Genomic DNA, 18,141 nt, shown 5'->3' with positions numbered 1-18,141 from the left:
TGACAATCTTAATATGGGCGGAAAAGAAATTGGTCAAGAAGGATTTGATCGAAAACTTATGCTTTTGCAGCAGTAGACCTTCAGGTTTAGGGGTGCCAGAAACTTAGATTTAACACACGTGAATACAAGTAACCTATTTCTAGTTATGTTTACACAGAGAGAGAGAGACAAATATATGTACATGTGTGTGGGTGTGGGGGTTTGTGTGTGTGGGGGGGGTCTGTGTGTGTAAATATATATGTGTATAATGATAGAAAGAAATTAATTTAAAGGCAAATTGAAACGTCCATAAGTGACAAGATAGTAAAAATGTTGTTAGTTCAGGATGTGAATATATATAAAAAATTGATCCTCATAATACCATTATCTGTCAGTAGGTACGGTAAACATAAAAGAAAAACTCGTGTAAGTATTTTACTTATTTGCTTTTAGTATTTGGCAACACTTTCCAATGGGGTTGACCCCCACCCCCAGACCAGTTCTAAAGCTCTAAATACGACCTTGTGTCTGTCATGGTTAAAGGAAAGAAAATTTCAGATTCACTAAACTGATATCCAAAACGAAAGTTCAACTTCGACAGTATTAAACAAAAAAAGTGTTAGATTTTTATCCTTTGAAATTATAAGCAGTTTGACTGTTATTGATCGGCCCATTAGTCCAAATGGGTCCTCTCACTCTAAATTCCTGAGGACAAGTCATCCCGACGCTGTGCGACGCGTGCATTCACAATTTTTGGATCCTCCACCCACGCAAGTTTCCTTGCCCACACTCGTTCGATGCCAGCGCCTCTGGTGATCGAGGATGGAAGTGTAGGCGTGGGAAGGTGATATCTGCCGAAGACGTATACCCCTCTGAAGAATGTTTTTTTTTATATTAAATTACCCTCGCGTGGGTGATATCGTAAAGTTTATCTGTGTATTCCGTGTATCTAAAAACACGAAATGAATGTCAAAATACGTATTTTGTATACGTATGTCGTATTTTGTTCCTGAGTTCAAGTTGTACATCCTCGGACACTTCTGGGATGTATTCATCCCATAGAGAGTCAATGGAAGGTTGCAACCCAGAAATGTCCGTTACTGTACATAGGGGGGATGTGGAAGCAGACCACCCCCCATATTTTCGATCTCGGCAATTTTTTCGGAGGTAATGTGATCAGCACCACGCTACTGTTACTTTTAACCACCAGATGCTCATTTATTTGAGGCTGGGTGAACCCCTGACCCAGTTTGTAAAGGGGAAAGGCCTGAATAATTCCGACCTTGGATCACCTGCCCCGGGAATTAAACCAGGAGCTCCCGCTTGTCAGTCAGACGCCATGTCGGCTGGTTATTGGTTAGTAAGAATTGGTTAGGACGATTAGTTACTATCACTAGTAATGTCAGCAGAGCATTGTCAATATCTCCTGTTGTCTCTGTGGACTGTAGTTTGTCTCTCTCTCTCTCTCTCTCTCTCTCTCTCTCTCTCTCTCTCTCTCTCTCTCTCACTAACATAAATATAATCTGTCTAAAAGGAAACATTCATTTGTCTCCGCCTCTTGGAACCATTCTTTTTCCTTTTGAAATGTATCCATACCTTCTGTAAAGTTCCCCGTGCATTTAGCACCGAGCCAAGAAAGCACATTTAGAGGATGCGGGTGTAGAGCCCCACACGTTCCCGATCCCCATCCACGCTTCGGCCGCCTTTACCTTCAGGTAGCCATTGATTTGAGGCTGGGTGAGCCCCAGAACCGATTTATGCCGGGACAAGGCAGAAAAGATTGCGACCTAAGATCACAGATCCTGGGAATCGAACCCGGGTCTCCCGCATGGCAGTCAGACGCCCTTCTGACTAGACCACCGCGGCTCTCATATCTATGCAGAGATATTAAATTTACGGCCTTTGACTATAATATTAATTTATGCAATTGGATGTTTTTTTGCAGTAAGAAACATGCTTTGCTTTTGTAAGATCATTTTTTGCAATAATGGAAAAACACCTAACTTTTCTGACACTTTTCATTTGAATTTGCACATTTTGCACATTTTGATTGAATGGAGCTACGAAGTTTGCAAGCTGAAATATAATTATTTTATTAATGTACTTCACTCCTGCAACGAAGAGCCAGGAGCGAAATACCGGGTGATCTGTTTGAGATGTCATAAAAGTAATCCTTTATACACCAGAGGTACCTATCTCCGAGCAGCTTGTTGTAATATAAGTGGAGGTTTACTGACTTCAGCTCACCACCTTTGTTACCATGCACAGTAGCGCCGCCATGTGGCTGAAGTCTGTACACCTCCACTCATTCGAAACTTACATCCTTTCTGCTTATATTACAACAAGCTGCTCGGAGATACGTACGTTAACCTCTTGTTTATTGCAACGTACTCCAGTTTGACACTAGTCGCTACAAAGTTAGTCCGCTGTTTTTGTGTCGGTAACATGAGACTCTTTATCACTCATCAGGGCTTGCTGGGTAGAAAAGAAACACAACACGATATTCAAAGTTATACGCAATTTTATAATCACTTATCTCTCATAATCACTTATATTTCCTATCGTATGTGGACTTACAAGCAAGGTACAGATTTGCTTACGTTTCTGCCTGAAGAGCGTAAAGAACAATTCTATAGCATATCAAATCACATCACAATCACTAAACACACTTGCATATAGAATTAACGTTGGACAAGACAAACGTAAATACACGAAAGTTTCTGTACTTAATTATTATTTCCGAGTATAGCTAGAATGAAACGAAAATAATTACCAATTACACTATTCGGGTATTCCATTAACCGTTACCACGTTTCTGTTGATTTCTCACCTTCACCTGTTTTCTAACTGAGTCTGTCGTCAGGTGAAAAACATTCAGGTGGGTTCACTTCCTCTGCTGAGATGAGAAAGTGACGTCAACACGAACAGATTATGACGTATTTCTAAACATATACACAAGTTCCAACCACAACTGCATCAATCTAACAATAGTTGTCTGTGATAGCTTGCACATTATTTGAAGTAACAAACATTTAAAAAAAACTTCTTACAAATATAAAATCTTAAACGCTCAGGTTCGTTACAGTATAAAGGTTTACTTTTCTGACGTAAGTCAAAGCTACAAGTGTACAAAATTTCGTTGAAATCTGTGTCGGTGGGTAACATTTCAATTGTCTATCTATATTGTCCGTCTATCTATCCATCTATCTGGGTGAATTGACAGGGGGTGACCCATTATCAATGTGAAATAATATTTTATATGTATACTCACATTCACTGCAACGAGTTGCCTATGCTGCATTATTTAACAGCGCCAATGTTATTCTTTTATTCTCTTTTTGGGAACCTTATTTTTCCTTTTCTTCAACAATTATTAGCATCTAAACTTGTGAAGTGATATATCGTGTTTTCTCAGTCGCCATATTTAAGGCTGGGAATTTCAAGGTCCATGCTGCCTTCCTGAACTGACATGAGAACACAAAAAAAATATGGAAAATTCAATTAGATATATCATAGAGAATATTCAGGACTGAGGTAATACCATGCGAAACTGACTTTACGAATGGTGATAATTCAAGCGTCTAATATGACAATGGAGTTGACAACACTGTTTTGCATTCGAGATGATAATGTTATTAGCTCGTGCGCTGCTCTTTCCGTATCTTGTCCCAGAACGTTGCGCACGGTTCTGTGGCCGCAAATACTGAACTTTAACTCGCGAACTCGGAGTTTTGCATTTTTCAGCCGGTTCGTAACGTTCGCTCGTAGGATCTCGACAAGCTGGTAGAACATTCACGTCAGTCATGTGACAACATAATTTGGACGCTGACAATGCGCCAACCGCAAAATGGAAATTGTGGGAATACATGTCAGTCGCGAGAAGGCAATTATCCCAGCACGCTTATCTTCCAACGTGTGTGTGTGTGTGTGTGTATGTCCAGGATTCCCGTTTCGGGGGCATGACGTCAGTGGACAAGTAGACCCGTGTGATTCCTATAGACTGCAGTTTTCAAATGTGGTGTAGTACTTTACAATCCCCTTAGATGGCGTGATGTACGCTCCAACGGCATTTATGGCTTGCTTTCTTCTCTAATTCTTATAAATAAATAGTCATGCGTAAATATTTAAGAATTATATTACTAGTTCATCGTGTTGCCCGTTGAGTTCATGTCTTAAGTCTACTTTATGCACAGGGAGGCTAATAGGGAGTGGACCTACAGTTTAAAGTGGGGCCCGAACCTGTATGGACCTCCATCGAGTTTCAAATGTTGACATAAATTGATGGTTCTGTATGTTAAAACGTTCAGAAGGGAACTTCGACTTCGGTTAAAATACAAGTATTTTTACAAACTAGATAAATTTTAAATTCACCCCCCAAAAAAAAATAGTTTGCAATACTAGCGTGTGTTATGTATACAGGGTGTACCAGAAGTGATAGCGCAAACTGAAACGGTGAAAAGTACACGATAATAGAAGCAAGAAAGTCTCACTAAACATGGGAACCGTTTGCGAGATAATTGCGAATATATGGTTACTATCCACCACTGACTTGATTGTTTGTGCACATTCACCGTCCAAGATGGCGATGATAATCTTTGGGCCCTCCTTAAAAATTGTTTCTATCCCTGAGTAGCGTAGATAAAATTAAAAAATTTCAAGTCATACTTGCCTCTGCTATCAACTTATGCAAGTAATATTCTTGGAAAGGCTAATAGAAAACTTGTTAAAGTCGAAAGATTACCGAAACAAAAGTGACAAGCTGATGGAAAATGGATGGAAGACGTTGAACCATCCCTGAAGTAACAAGTGTCTCGTCTTGTGAGGCAATTTTCTCTCGACAAGAAACGCTAATGGTTCCAATTACACTCAAATTAATTGCAGGAAGCTTGGAACAAAAAAAAACAATGTTCCTTAATAATTCTATCCGTGCCATTAAGATCGAAAAGGCCTTTGTTCTAGACATTAATTCTCCCTGCTCTGAAAGAGTACACGGCAGACGGAAAGGCCTGACATTATGAAAAGATAGCAAAGTAATCAAGGCAAAGTGGATAAGATGTTGAATTTCTTTCCTAGTCTTACTGCCTTTAAAAATGTATGAGAGATGTCGCTACCATTAGTATTTCGTCTTTTCGAAAATATCTGTTAAAGAAATTCACGATTTTGTTAATAATAGTGTCGTATATAGACTTTTTCTCAGGGTAACTGATATAAATGTTTAATCTCAAGAATACACTAGTAACGCTGTCAACAAAAGCAGATTTTCTTATCTATTGTGTGTAATAATATTTTCCATAAGAGTATATTGGTGTGAAATTTCGGTGAAAAGTGAGATGGGTGTTATATTGTTTGGAGTAATATCCTACTATGTAATGCACACAAGAATAAGCCAGTAAATTCTAGTTCGATCGATAGGCGATATGTTATATCTGATGGAGACTGGAGAGATCATGTCAATGCTACTTCTCAAAGTTGCACAACTTACGTTTAAATCGCCATGGTAAATAGGGAAATTTCATACCGAAGCGACAGGCGACACGCGTGGCTTGAGGATTTCACTACTTGAACACAGGCTTGGGCGACTATGCCGCTAAGGTGTGCAATGTTGCTGTTAATTGCCTCGTTCCCAAGCGACACGTGTCTCCTGTCGCTTCGCTGTGAATTCTCCCTTAATGCCGTAAGCGTCACTAAACCTCAAATAACACACATATATATTATAACGTTGTACACATATTCTGTGTAACAATTGTGTGTGTGTTTGTGTGTAACTTACACAGTGGTCTATATATGATGTTTAACAGATCATATTTACATTAACTTCTCATTTATATTGTATCATAGTCACTGTAATTAGATATTTTCTCCTCTGTAGATAGCAAAGAAATAAATAATAATTATGCATACGGCAACACCCTTCGACTATGTTTCCTTGTACGTCTCTTGAGAGATGTGGGAGAGGTCCTGCTATTAGTTTAAGATCTTTTCCAGAAAAAAGTTTATTTCACCTTTAATTTTATCGGACTTGAATAGTTGTGTTCCATAATACAATAACAATTCGTTAAAAAATAAAAGAATCCAATCGGTATTAACAGTGGAAAATTGAACGCTCGGTGAAGATATTTGTATCAGGAAGTCAATAATATATTGTGTAGTTTGTATCTCATTTTGATGCTTTGATAGAATTAGTGTTAATAGTAATAATAAATAAATAATTTATCTCAAAGCAAATTGGATTTTGAATGTACACTTGAATCTAGTAGTGCATCGCCCCCTCCCCCAACGAAGCAAATTGCTTCATTCGCGCAATGTCTTCCCACATATGCACTGGCGTACGTAGAGGGGGGCTAATGGGGTTACAGCCCCTCCGAAAATTTCAGAAAAAATTAACATTTTCAAATACAAGCAGAGAGGAACTCTGGAAAAGTAGAGTGGTAAGTGAAAAAAATTCTTCAAATGACCCCCAATTGCTATTGTTGAGTAGAAATTCTAAATATACGAAATATTTTATTCTTATTGAATAAAAGCACCTATGTACTATCAACCTTTACAGTTCCAGCCCCTCCTGAAAAAATCCTGTGTACGCCAGTGTACATAAGAACTTAAGTTTCTAAAACTTGTAACGTGTAATACACACACAGTCAGTGACGACTCGTGACTTTTTCGGAGTGTAGGAAGAAGTTATGGTAAACCAAGAAAGGTTTGAAAAATGCGTTCAATTACATTCACGCGCATCGCTTGTACTATCCTTTGAATTTAGAATGTTAGCTGCAGGCCATGCTCAAGGTAGGGCAAGGGGCCCTTGCTCCTCACTTTGAACTATGAAATATTTAAATGTGAACCTATAAAATACGACGAAAATATCATTAAGGATATTTCAGATTTTCCAAGAATTTCGATTTTCTTCTCCCTCTCTGTCGTCGAGTGGATTCACGATAACAAAAAATGCTGCTAAAACTTCGAAATTATTCTAAATGTTTCTAAATTGTGCTAAGATTTATTATTAATTACTTTTTCGGATAATTGTAATTCTGCATCTACTTTTCTATAGTTTTGAACTTGCGTTACTTATTCTTAACAGTTATGTAATAGTATAAATTTTCCCCCAAAATTGTTTAAAATTGTGCAATAAACAACATGAGTTCAACATAGAACTTGAAAAGGTTTGAGAAAATTGTTTACCTCCAAATTTCCACCGATTTCCTACCACAAAATCTCCTGACGAACTAAATCGAGCAGCATGAAGAAAATATAGAAGACGGATCGTGACATGGTTGTAAAAAAGCTTGCCGCTGGATCGGCATACTCCCTTTCGTTTGAAACATGTCCGCTGGTGAAGTAGAAATAATATTTGGAAATAATATTTTTTCTATTTCCTGAAAACATATTCCATTGAATTCGATTTTTCCTCTCCCAGGGACTGGCGTTTGCAGATTTTACCATTATGTCAAAAGCAGGGTGCTAAGTGCCAACAAATATCAAACTGTGCTTGGTTTAGTACCATTTTGCTGGGATTGGCAACGCTGATTGAGGAACAACTTGCTGGTTCCTCAGTCCTCGCCGATCTTCGCAACCTCGACGACCCTCCCTTCACTGCCCCTTCCACCCCTCACCCATCTGTCTGTAGGATGACCGCCGTGGTTCTTCAGCGAGCGTCAGAAAGCCTGTGGCCATCGTCTTTCGGCTGCTGGTGGTGGTTGCGAAAGCAGTCAACTCTTGACAGTAGCTAATCTAGTCAATTGTACGTACATTGCGCTCATAATTTTATATCGCATTAAACTCCTATACCCCATGAGGCCTTAAAAAGATCGCTTCGCGGACTTGCAGCAGACAACAATAAGGGGGTGTGTCTGCGAGAACCAATCAGGTCCGCGAATGAGGGAGTCCGGTTGCCACAGCTAGCTCGCTGCACCCTTCTGGAAGTGTGAGTGACCTCTGACTCTTGCTACCTCGGCCTGTTTGTTCGGCTGAGGAGCAGACGACACGAGAGTATCGGCAATAGTGTGCGAGCGACGTCTACTGTTTGCCCGTGAAGTGCTCTTTCTAAGGCCTCCTGCAGTATAAAAAGTAGATAACTCGAAATAGGTACAAATGAACTGTAGGAAGTTCCTCACTTCCTACACAGTGGCGTAGCAACATATCGCCAGGTTCTGGGCGAGATTAGAATCGATACAAAATATTCAGGAATACGTCACCAATTTACGAATCATATTTAAATAATGATAATAAATTATTGACGAAAATTAGATTTAATAATTTCACTCACCCTAAAAGTGTCTTTCTCTGTTTTCCGGGAGCAGAAATAAGCAGGGAGTCGTAACGTACCGAATTTGCGTTACACGGTACGTTCCATTTTGTAGGAGGAAGAGTATGGTTCAACTGCTGGTACCCATGTAACGTAACGAAATGCAATATGTTATAGACTGACGTTACAGAGAACGTAACAAAATGTATTATGGTAGATATTAATGTTATAAAGGAACGGAACGAAATGAGCACATTGGAACATAACGTAATATGCAATATGGTATATACTACCGTTACAAGGAACGTAGTAACGAAATGCAATATGGTATATACTAGCGTTACAAAAACGTAACGAAATGCAACATGGTAGTAAATAACGGTATATAGGAACGTAATGAATGCAACCGTAACGGAATGAAGTGAAGGGCAAAATGTTAATTAACGTTACATAGGAATGTAGCAACATGTAAACCACTGTAGCGGAACGGAACAAAATGCAGTTGGGTACATACCATCTGCATAAGGAACGTAAATAAATTCAGTATGGTTGTTGTTAACGTTACAAGGAAAGAACAATTCACAAATGTTAGCTAGTAACGTTTTAGGCGCGTGACGAATATGATCTATTTAACATCAAGGAAGAAAAAGGAATAGCCCAAATATCTTACCTTTCATTGGAACATTGCGAAAAATAACTCAGTATATCGTATGGGATTAATGTGAAATAGCCGTGAAAAATATGGTTGTTTGTAAAAAAATGAATTTCAACCAGGGTTGTTAAAGGGTCAGAAATTTTAAATCAATTCAATTCCGGTTCAGCAGGGAATATTAGCAAGCATAAATGGATCTGGACTGTAAAGAGCCTTTTTATGTATTTCAATTCGTTCCAGGGACCTTTTCTCCTGATCAATTGAAATACGGCCCAGGGACCTTCTTTCCGGATCAATTTAAAGACGGTCTAATTTCCATGTTGAAATGAAAGAATACGCAACTTGGGACCGGTCTTGTTGCGGAAACCAATAGAACCCATTAGAATTTATGGGTTCGTGGACGTTTAACAACCCTGATTTGATATTAAATTACATTTTTGGCTCGAAATTGAATAAAGCTTCCAACTAGTTTAGAAATGAGTAGCAATAGGCGTGCGCACGGGGTGCAAGGGGGGGGGGGGGGCAAGAAGCACCACTTGAATTCGAAATTATCGCATTCCTGCATCCCCATTACAATAATTAATGTAAATTACTATGACAAATCAAATTATACGCGTGAAATATATACTTTTAGCTGACATTCGTTTTCTAAAGGGGAGAGGTGGCCATCCTCGCCCCCCTTCCAGATTTCCATGCCCCTATATTATTATACTTTATTCCAGAAATTTAGGGTAGAGGAATCATATCGCCGGTTATTAAACGATATTATTAATTGATTGATTGATTTAGTTTATTTTACTTCGCGTTTTGTGCCTCTAGGCTAATTTGCGAAGATGGGGATGAGTGATGAAATGATGAAATTGATGAATGGACATTCACAAACAACCAAGCCCGACCGGGATTCGAACCCGGGACCCTTGGCGTCGCAGCGCGATGTGCTAACCACTCGGCATTAAACGATATTATGCTCTTGAAGAAAATGAAGTATTTTGAAGCCGATGAAAGTTCACAAAGGAACAACGGCGGAAGAAGGTGCAGTGGCACAACCACGGGGGGCAGGGGAGATTAGCCCTCAAACATGTACAGAAATCAATTCTAGGAGGTAAGGAAGGCAAACATTGGACTATAGAAAGAAAGGTTGCAGAATCTAAGAGTAGCAAGACAAAAGGATACTCAAGATGGATTTAATTTTCACGTCTTTCGTGCACTATTTCTTCCAGACGGCCAAGAGCACCTGCAAGAGGGCACAGAGGGGCAATTGCCCCCTCTCGATTTCTATCTTTATACCAATTTAAAAATAGTTATATAAACTTGGACAGTTGCTGCTGATTACGGTGTAAGTTTTGCCCGTGTAAGGTAATAAATAGATTTATTATTAATTTTTGAAGCCACACCGTTCATTTATAAACACACTGTATATTGAGTAATTGTGAATTCGAGTCAATTTAAACATTTTGCGTTGTTGCGAGATTATCTATTAGGATAACATTTGGACATAAATAATCTAAGTTGAAAAAATGCAACTTGTATATCAAAATTGCCATGTCCATCTGATCTCCGAAAGTAGTGTTTAGCACGTCACATTTCAAGTATATGATTGATTGATTTGGTGTTATGAGTCCACTTTATGCACAGTAAGGCTAATCGGGACTGGGCCTACAGTTTGAAGTGGAATCCGAACCACTTGTGCCTCCACCGGGTATCGAACCCGGGACCCCTTGATTACTAGGCGACGACGCAACAACTGCGGCATCGGGGAGGCCATTCCAAGTATAGTCCATGATTGTATCTAGTATAGGAACGAGATGTGTCCCTCCTCTCAAACAATATGTGGCTTGTCCAACGAACGAAGTGTGTCACTTTTAAATTAAGTTTCCGAAAGCAGGCATTATGCATGAACAGAACAAAAAATACTCCTGAGAAATTACAAAAATTATAAGCCAGTTCGTGGCCGGAAGTTATTGACGTTCTCCCCCCCCCCCCCCAAACCTATCCGCTTTAGGTTCCGGGTTCGAGTCCTGGTCTGTAAATATCTTTTTTAGGTGTCTCTTCATCAATTTAATCTAATTATCATCCATCTTCATAGTTTCGATTAATTATAAAAGTGGCATAAAAGCAAAGCAAAATAAGAACAAATAAAAATAATTGCAAAATGACTACAATGTCAGAACTACATTTGAAAAATAAAATGCGAGCAGAAGATTCATTTTCAAACAGGTATTTGGGTAGAATTGTGTAGACAGACAGCATGCTCCCGAAAGTTGCCAATCCACGTGTAGCATGACCTTCGATACTGGGGTTGCGCTTTTTCAGGAAAGTTTTCTCGACCCTCCTCAAGCGTCTTATCAAGAATGCCTCGGTGTTCGCAGCATTGCCAACTTATTTTCCGTCGGAAAAAATCTTTTTCCTCCTATTTAATCTGCGGTTGCTCTACAATACATCATATTAAACAAGATACAGCAACTGAATTACGGCGAAGTAGGTTAGAAACCCTGCGTGCTCAAGAGCAGCTTCGATAAGGCACCTGAATTGTTTCAAGCTGAACCAGGAAATAGGCGATCTTTATTCCCGAAGGCCATTCCGTAAAACTAATGCCACAAGAAGTTTTCTGTGTGGATTTGAGAGCATGAAATTGTAGGTTGATGATAGTACTACAAGACGTCAAGTGGATTTTTTTTTTCTGTTTCGTTATTTTATATAGCTTTCCTACCTATATAGTTTGAATAACTAATCAATCATTTGATGAGTAGACAAACAAATTAGTTAGCGTAATACACTGCGAAGTCTAATGTCGGATGAGAAAATATGGATGGGTCATTTGTCTTTATACCACTTCCATCACCTATCACATCATTTATCATCGCGATTAACCGAAAGTGGTAGACGCGAAATAAAAATAGAACTTTTGCATGAATGTCCGAAAGAGAGGCAAGGGCACGACCCACCTGGAAAAGGAAAGTCAACCAAAAATTATATATATCGCGCAATTGCATTTTAGCTATAATAATATATGTTAATTATTGCATGAACATGATAACTTCAAATTAAAGCAATGGTTTTTGAGGAGACAACACTGTTATGGGGGAACATGCACCTTGTTTGCCCCCCCCTGGAAAAAAAAACTACCTTGCTTGCCCCTCCCTGGAAAAAAAATCCTGCAGACGTCCATGAACCTTTGGTATCGACTTCGGAGTATAAAGCTGCAACGTGCCACCACTCGTAACTCCAGGGTATGGAGATCCAAATTGGCAACACACCGCTCCTTGCTCCGGCTGGTCAGTTGGGAGCACCAGTTCTCACCCAGGGATCGGGATTAAGACGATCCACCCTTCCTCCAGGAAGGAAACCACCGAATTGCGACACGTGACAGTAAATAAAATTCCAAATACTTTATAATTAAAATGTCCAAAATCTTTAATCACGAATCGCGCGCGTACTTACTGATTCGCACAAGTTAAAAGTTATAATTTATTGGGTCATGCACGCTCGCAGGCAGTCATAAGCAATTTATTTAACACGCGAGTCCGCGCACCGTCTTCACAGTTAATAGCAAGACCTCAACTGCTACCTCAAGCGCGAGGCGCAGCATAACAAATTGTTCTAACTTACAATACAAACTCATAACATAAAATAACACAAGAAAAACTGATAATTTATATAACACATCAATGTTAATTAGCGATAGTAAGCTAAAGTTAAGGTTGGCAACAATTAAAAATGCCAACGTGGAAGTTTTTACATCGCCAAGAACACGAAGCGTGGTTCCCCCACTCCTAACATAAACAGCCAATAGGAATACGATATTTTATTGAAAACGAGGGAGAAATACTTTGCTATAATATTACAATATTAAACTATATAGAAATAACTAAACTGATTTTATCAAATAAATCATATTTGCCCTTGTACATAAAAAAAATGATTAAATAAAGATTTAGTTTATAACAAAGACAAATTACTTCAATCTTGTACATTGTTGAACAAAAATCGATATTAAGAAGAAATGTATTTAACTTGTGCTTCAAAAACAATGAAAACGTTGCATATATTATTTGGGAAAATCATTAGCCTATAAATTCTGAATAAATGTTGCAAAAATACGCGAATAATATTATAAAATATAAAAAAACGTAATATATACATGAATTATAAAAAGAATTAACTATAAATAATTTAATCCAAGTTCTTGAAAATATACGAATAAGATAAATGCCAATATACAATTGAAATCTTCCTAACATGGCGGTCGTTAGAAAGCATTGTTTCTTCAATGTATAGCGCGGCAATAGACCGCGACAGCCTCTTATTTGCCAGGAAATATCAACACGAGAACAGGGATAGGAATTCCTCTTATTTTAGATTTTCTCAAACTAATTTCAAGTATGTGGTGAAAATGCCTTCTATTTAGTATGAAAATCGTGGTTTTTAGTTTGAATGGTTTTTCCTAGAGACGATATGAGACATTGCGGATACGAAGGGCGAACTCAACAAACTTACATTGTGAGGGAAATGGGTTTCAAGTTGTCAGGCACAGTTCTAGCTCCACAAAAACTTGGTAACAGTATATCGGAATGTTTCATGCGTGATTTTCAAAGTTTTTTATGGAGTTCGTACTGTGTCTGGCAACTTGAAACGCATTTCCCTCACAATGAACTTTTTTGAGTTCGCCCTTCGTATCCGCAACACCTCATATTTTAAATTACTTTGAAGCACTTTGGACCATTCTTATTTCTATAAGCAACTGCATTAATTATACATATGATAGAATGATCTTAAACATGAAACTCATTGTTTCTTCCAATGATTAACTGTTTTCTTTGCCTTTCATTACGCATGGTCACTCAGCCGCTATCTTTGTTGTGAGCCTAGATTAAGTGTGATTGGAGCTTATCCTCTATGCTTTCTTCATACAGCATGGCTGTGGGCTACATGTTTGACATCTTAACACAACTTCTTTCAAACATCACATATGAAATGTATTTCACCTATCGTCCTACGGGAATCAGAGGAACGTAACTACAGTAATGCTGTTTTCAGTTTTGTTAGAAAAAATCCTCTGAAGAGTATTTGGAGTAAATCGACATTTTTCCACTTCTAATTCTTATCTGTAAGGCGGAGTCACGTTTAAGAGTCATATTCCTAAGAATACATTATTTCCTCTCCTATAAATTTGATAAATTGGAGTTAAGTCCCTCTGGTTCTCACACACGCTATCAGCTCCTATTTTCCAAAATTTGGCATGTTAGGTATTACGCCAGATGTGTCATTTGGGTATGATACATTCTTATTGTATGCCTGTGGAGATTCGAACAGTGTTCTCGGCTTGCGAGCCAGGTTATATCGGCGTTAGCGTCCAACGTTTGGAGCGCATACATTGCTCTAAGCAGGATGCTCTCTACCTTATGATGGGAGCAATGTATGCGCTCGAAACATTGAACGCTAACGCCGATTTCAGCTGGCTCGCAAGCCGAGAACACTTCGCCAGGAAAGCTACACTTTTTTACGCATGAAGATTATTGTCCGTGGCCTGCAAGCAAGGTTCTTGTATGTGTGACTTTTCTGTTTCTCAGACTACGTGTGACTACCTACAAATTATGTGAAACAATAACAAACAACTTCCCGACCGATTTCCAAGGCTCGTTTCACACTAGCTACAAACTACCACTTCGATCACTGCATGCACGAGTGAGTAGTGGTATTCGCGTGTCTTCCCTTTAATGCAAAACCACAATTTGCTCCACAGCATGCAAAGATTTTCGAAAGCAATACTTGTGTGTTAATTTAAATTTTGCCCTGTTTATTCATCTATACAGTATTTACTACTTCCAAATTTGTGTGCCTGTCTTGAGTTTGCATTCTCGTGGCTGCTGCCATATTGCGTAGATGAACGAAAACACACACTCAATATACCAAAATTGCTTGTATGTAGACATCAGACGATAAGAGATGAAACAATTGCAGCCTACAATTTCCCTCAATCAACTACAATTGCCATCTGAGTATGAGAAACCACTTACATTCTAGCCGGGTTCGATTCCTGGTGGAGGCACAGTGGTTCATTTCCGACTTTAAACTGTAGGTCCACTCCCAATTAGCCTATCTGTGCATACAAGTGAACTTAAAACAAGACAAGCTTCCATTCTAGCCTCAGTCACTTGTGGGAGCTGCTTAGAAGTAGTAGCGTTGCTTGCATGGTGGACTTCGGTTCTTACTTTTGCTTTTAACAGATAGATACATTTTGAATAATAGTGAAATCAAAGTAATCGATTAAAGTTATAATGGAATTGTGTTATCTCCATTACAGAACAACTACCTAATCTCATTCAATTACAGTGTTCTATCTGGTAGATAGATATATCAACCTTTGCAATGATGTAAACTTTCAGTGCAATGGCGACAAAGGTTCAATAACTATAATGTCAAACTTTAAAGGTTTCCTGACAAAATGAAAAATGGACAGATCATTTACATTCTCAATGGACATGTTGAAAAAAAGACTAATATTCATTTTTTAATTTCTTTTTTTAGCGTAGGTAAAAGGCAGTCACTTGAAAAAAGTGGGAATATAATCAAAATGTCCATCAGCTATTCATTGATTTAAAAAAAGCATATGATTCGGTCAAAAGAGATAAATTATATAATATATTAGTCGAGTTTAGATTACCTAAGAAGCTTGTTAATATGATAAAAGTATGCACCAGTGAAACAGAAAGTAAAATTCGTGTGGGTATGAATGTGTCTGACAAATTTACAATTCATAATGGGTTAAAACAAGGAGATGCATTATATCCATTGCTCTTTAATTTTGCCTTGGAATATGCTGTTAGGAAGGTAAAAGAAACTAAAGAAGGACTAAAATTAAATGGTGTGACTCAGTTGTTAGCATATGCAGATGATGTAGACTTATTAGGGGATGATATAAATACAATTAAGAATAATGCTAAAATACTTTTCGAAACTGCTAAAGACATAGGTTTGGAAGTTAACAAAGAGAAAACTAAATATATGCTTACAGGCCGAAACCAAGTATTAGGTAATAATCAAAATCTAATTATTGATAACAACTCGTTTGAATCAGTTTCCAAATTCAAATACTTAGGAGTAATATTAACAAATGAAAATTATATTAAAGAGGAAATAAAAAGTAGGCTTAATTCAGGAAATGCATGTTACTTCTCTCTTCATAAACTTTTGTCTTCTACACGTAGTTTAATAACTAAGAAACTAAAAGTTAAAATATACAAAACAGTAATTTTGTATGTAGTGCTCGTATTATATGGGTGTGAAACTTGGTCCCTTACATTGAAAGAGGAACATAAATTGAGAGTATTTGAAAATAAGGTTCTTAGGAAAATATTTGGACCTAAAAGGGATGAGGAGAGAGGTAAGTGGAGAAGGTTACATAATTTAGAACTACATAATTTGTATTCATGTCCAGATGTTATTAGACTAATTAAATCAAGAAGACAGGTGGGCAGGCCATATGACACGAATGGGAGAGGAAAGAGGAGTTTATAGGATTCTTGTTGGGAAACCTGATGGTAAGAGGCCTATAGGAAGGCCAAGACGAAGATGGAGGGACAACGTTGAGATGGACCTAAAGGAAATCGGTAGGGATGGAAAAGAGTATATAGATCTTGCTCAAGATAGGGACAGATGGAAGGCCTGTGTTGCTGCAGCCATGAACCTTCGGGTTTAAGAAAGCTTGATATGATCCATATTTTTGTGTGACGTCACAACTTTAAAATATGTCACTGATATATTATACTTTTATGAAAGGACGCGTAAATGTTGTGTTATTATATGTAATGTTGCACCCTGTTTGTAATATATTTCTTTTGTTAATGTTTATTGTATTTTATGCTCTGTTATGTATCTTCATGTTTGCAAGAGTGCACTATACGAATTTGTATTTCTAAAGATGTATAGATGTCATTTTTGTTGATAGTATCCTTTTGTAGATAGTGAGTTATTCATCTGTACTTTAATCTGTGTTCTCGAAAATAGTATAAAAGCGAGGATATCGCGTAAGAAATCATCATACTTTTTCGCCACGGATCAACGAAGCTTTTAAAATTAAAAAGAACTCCTCGGTGTTGTGCATGCGTCTTGGTATGGTAGTTCGGGGCGCAAGCTAGGCCTATGTGATCATAGGTACGCCGATAGCCATGCATTGATGCTGTGCACAATACTGCAACCATTCTACGTTAAATAGTAAAGCTAGCCTAAGGATTAATTTGGAAATAAAAGGCTAAAGAGCAAATATTGGCTCAGTTATCATTGCATATCTCTTGGTGTGGTAGTTCGGGGCGCAAGCTAGGTCTATGTGATCAGTGGCGTGCCCAGGGGGGGGGGGTTGGTGGGGGTTAAAACCCCCCCATTGGTTTCGTCATTTAAAAAAATTCAAAGCAGAAATACATTTTATTTCATAAATCGCCAATATTGTAAAATGTTTACATTTGGCAATGAGAAATGTATTTGCTTCTTCAATTACTTTTGATAATATTGGAGTTGAGTTACAGCAATGCACAAGCATTCATTCATTCCTTAGTCACTGAAAAGGAAGTAGAATTTCCTTCTCAGTATGGTCAAGAAAAGAGCCGCAACCCTTGGAATGCGAACTGAAGGAATCCCTCCTCCCCTTTCTTTCACCCACGATGACCCTCTTAGGAGAATGACCCTCCCTTTCCTGTTACGACAGTGCTGCTAACTTCCCTTTTCTTTCTTTCCCCTTCTTATACCATTTATGCCAGCAGAGCAAAGTTCTGTGAGATTTGAATCACTACAACTAGTAGGCAAAGTAAGTCAAAATCTTATTTCGCACCTGGATGCATATTTATTTCAAAATATCAATAATAATAATAATAATTGTTGCAGGCAGTAGCGAGGTATGGTTTTATGAAGGAGGCAAGCGATGTTTTGTACAATAGCATGCCGGGAGGGAGGGAGGGAGGGATGCGTTATATAGCGCAACTGGCCCAGTCAGTTTCATAAACAAAATAAAAGCAATTAATATGCCAAAATATTATACGTTTTACTCTTGTGCTCTTTACAAATTAGATATTTTTTTCTCAACCAATTTCCAGCCTTCAGTTTATTGAATTTTCTTGTAACATGTGTGAAAGATCTCACTTGAATTTGTGCGTAAATAATTTAGCAGTTGCCAACACTACTGACACTGACACTACTGGTTGCTGTCAACACTGGTGACGTAATTTGAGCTGGACCAAGTTGGATGCATGTTTCAGACATTCGACCGCCCGGTATCTTT

The sequence above is a fragment of the Lepisma saccharinum genome, chromosome 21 (genome assembly GCF_977018435.1).
Source record: "Lepisma saccharinum chromosome 21, izLepSacc3.1, whole genome shotgun sequence".
NCBI classification, from domain to species: Eukaryota; Metazoa; Arthropoda; class Insecta; order Zygentoma; family Lepismatidae; genus Lepisma; species Lepisma saccharinum.
Note: the sequence above shows the minus strand (reverse complement) of the source record.